General features: G+C 46.6%; 1 long non-coding RNA gene across 1 annotated transcript; it reads left to right on the top strand.

Moving 5' to 3' along the window:
• The first annotated feature begins 1,666 nt into the window (after window positions 1–1,666).
• Window positions 1,667–3,196, top strand: LOC123942559. The gene is made up of 3 exons (XR_006818435.1): window positions 1,667–1,808; window positions 2,218–2,294; window positions 2,462–3,196. It is a non-coding gene; the product is annotated as an uncharacterized LOC123942559 (long non-coding RNA).
• Window positions 3,197–3,434: the final 238 nt, after the last annotated feature.

Here is a 3,434-nt window from a genome sequence, read left to right as displayed (position 1 = left end):
GCTCAGAAGTCACATGGCTTTATTTCCACCATCCACCCTCTTTCCTGCCCTTCTGGAATTCTGTTTTCAAGCTGATTTCTGTAGGCGTGTGCTCCGTGGTACAAAGACTTCATGAAGGACAGAGTCTTAGGTGAATCCTAACAAATAAGGCAGGAATATTTGGTGTCTGGCGACCCGGCAGCAGGTGGAATTAGAGAGGCGTGTTGGGGCCAGATTTCAGAATGTTAAATAATATGTTAGAAGCGTGGTCTTTATCTGAGGGACACTGAGGAGCCATAAGCCATTTTCAGCAAAGATCATCCTCACGGCTCTGGAGAGGATGGGGTACGGAAGGGAGAGGGAACAGGCAGGCAGGCCAGCTGGGAGCTCATTAAGGTGTTGCAGGTAAACATGTCAGGAGTCTGGACGATGATTTCTCCGTGTCTCTGAGCCACCAGCCTATACCATCTGTCCATTGTGCTCCTAATTATAAATTCCGCCAAGGACCCAAAATAGTTGCAGCATCCAATAGTAATAGATTATAGGTCTTAAAGATATATACTTCATATCGAGTTGTGTATTTGTAATCATACACAGAGAGCATGGAACAAGTTGCCTTAAAATCACATTTACTTAACATACGGCTATGAAATCTTACAAAACATTGCCATTTGCTTGTAAACCCCCCAAACTTCTTCCTACAACCTTTTGAATCTGGCATGATATATTACTCGAATATATTGCTTTGAATATATTACTTGAATATATTACTTTGGTTCATCTGTCCTTTTCTGGCTTTGCTTAACCCTGAGCACAAGCCAAAATCATTGAACAAATTCCTTCCCTGGTTCTCTAGAAAACGTGAGTGACAGTTGAACTGTGATTCAGGAGCTCTAGGGATCCGAGGGGTAGGGGAGGGGATGGGGGCATGTCCCAGACCTCTCTAAGAAATATGATGAAAATTCACAGCCAGCCCAGGTGCTCCCACTCAAGCTTGCTGTCCCATGAGATGGGAAATGGCTTTAAGATACCGGCCTGAGTCAACAAGGTCATATGAATCAGCTGTAAGTTGTCACCTGGATTAGGTCAGAGTGGTCATGGGTATTCCTGGCCCCTGAAAGTCGGACTCTGTCTGACTCGAGGCAGTGGCTCATATCTTTGAACTTCGGTGTCTCAAGATGAGAATGGTAATGTTGAAACTCACCCCCGGAAGCAGCGTCCTGACGTGCTGGCCGTGGGCTTGGAAATCTATAATCCCTTGTGCCCTGACTGGTAGTTTAGTTTACTCTTAGATTGGTTTATTTAAACTCTTGTGTAGTTATATAAACACACCTCAGCGCAATTTACAGATGGGATTCTTCCTATCATCACTGGCCTGTTTTTCTTTTTGAAACAAACACTGGAGTCTAGACTTTGTCAGGTTGATACATGAGTTTGGGGACTGTGTATATGGAAACCATATACACATTCCCGGAACGTGCCTCGTTACCGATCTGAAATAAAGGTGATGAACCTGAAACTCGTAGAGATGCCCAAGAAATCATTTGAAGTGCAGACTCTGATCTGTTCCTAAGAAGAGAAACAAAGACGTCCTCACCACCGGCTTTGTTGTTTTAAGAAGAGCCCGGTGTGAGGGAGAGAGCAACTCTGGATCGGTATGGGAGAGAACTTTCTCGTGATACAAAGCGTGCACGATGAAAGGGGCTGGGGAATCTCTTCACAGTGACTTCCCTCTGGAGAAGGGCTGAAACAGAACTGATTGACTGTCTTCAAGAAAGTGTCGGAAAGCAGTCAGTCAACTAATGGGAAAGAAGATGGATCTCCTGGAGGTACCTTTTTTTTTTCTTTTTAAGATTTTATTTATTTATTTATTTGGGAGGGGGTGGAGCAGACTCCCTGTTGAGCAGATAGCCTGACTTGGGGCTCGATCCCAGGACCCTGAGATCATGACCTGAGCCAAATGCAGAGGCTTAACCCACTGAGCCACCCAGGGGCCCCTGGAGGTACATTTTGATTCAAATATCCTCTCTTAAGGATGCCTGGGTGACTCAGTTGGTTAAGACACTACCTTCAGATGATCCTGGAGTCCTGGGATCGAGTCCCATATCCGGCTTCCCCTACTTGGTGGGGAGCCTGCTTCTCCCTCTCCCTGCCTCTCCCCCTGCTTGTGCGCGCACTCTCTTTCTCTCTCTCTGTCAAATAAATAAATAAAATCTTTTTTAAAAAATCCTCTCTTAGATTTCTCCAATGAGCCTATGAAGATGAAGACAGGATCGTGTTAATGACTCAGCCCTAAAGAACACATCTGTGCAAAGGTAAACTGTGGGTAATGTGTGGGCTGAGTGGTGTGGTTTGTGTGTGTGTGTGGAGGACGTAGGGTGTTCTAGGCCAAGCGTGTAGTCCAAAGAACACATTCTGAAGCTTTTAAAACACGGACAAATGGTACTCAGTAAGTCAGTGTTCAGTGACTTCTCTTTTCTAGGGCTGAGAGAGCAAGTTGGGAGGAGGCAGTTTATTTTGGCAACCTGTCACGGACCAGACTGCAGGGAGGGGGGATTCCAGTCAAGGCCAGGCCCACAGAAGACCGAGGAAGAGCACTTCACCCGCCTTCAGAAGCAACTGACCTTCCCAGCACATCGACGACGGGACTCATGCTGACATGCACGAGACGCCAACCAGCCCCTGAAGTTTGAGGGTACGTACTCGTCATCAAATGGCCTGGACATCAGCACCTGGTCTCTCTAGAACATCCTCTGGATAAGCACACGAAGGGCGATAAAGGAGCTGTGTCTTTCAATAAAAGGGCAGCGTGTACGTGTCTTGGTACATACGAATGACTTTTTTCTCTGGGCGCTCCGGAGGGGAAAGATACTGAGATGGAGCTATGCTTCCGTTGTTTTCTTCTACAGACAAGCAACTCACTCCCTGGTATGTGGTGGACAGATTTTCATTTGCCTGCCCAGTATCCAATCCTCTATTTCTAGGAAAACAAACAAACAAACAAACACCTCCGCTGGAAAAATCTTGGGTGATTCTGGTGGAGCAGAGCTCATCACCAGCTCCAAATACGAGCCAGTGAGCCGGGTGTGCCAGCCACTAGGATTGGACATGTGACCTGACTTAGGTTCCTGGGACTCTGGGGAAGGGAGATTGCAGAGGAACCAAGTCTAAGTTTTTCCACTGATGTTGCTGAGTTGGTAGGAAGTGAACCAGGAGCTGCCGGGAGCTTCTAGAGATTGGCCTCTGCAGAAGGAAGCAGCAGAAAAGAGAGCGGAAGAAGGAGTGAGGGCCACATCCCGGAAGACATTTGTTGCTGTCACTGGATTCAACTGACAAAACCATTCCTCACGCTTTTTAGTGACTGAGCCAATAGAAACGCTCTTTTACATGACAACCATTTGAGTTCCATGTCTGTCGCTTGCTATCTCAAGAGACTGCAAAAATCAGAACAAAAC

Source organism: Meles meles, chromosome 5 (genome assembly GCF_922984935.1).
Source record: "Meles meles chromosome 5, mMelMel3.1 paternal haplotype, whole genome shotgun sequence".
In the NCBI taxonomy this organism is placed as follows: Eukaryota; Metazoa; Chordata; class Mammalia; order Carnivora; family Mustelidae; genus Meles; species Meles meles.
This window is presented reverse-complemented; position numbering and strand designations above follow the sequence as displayed.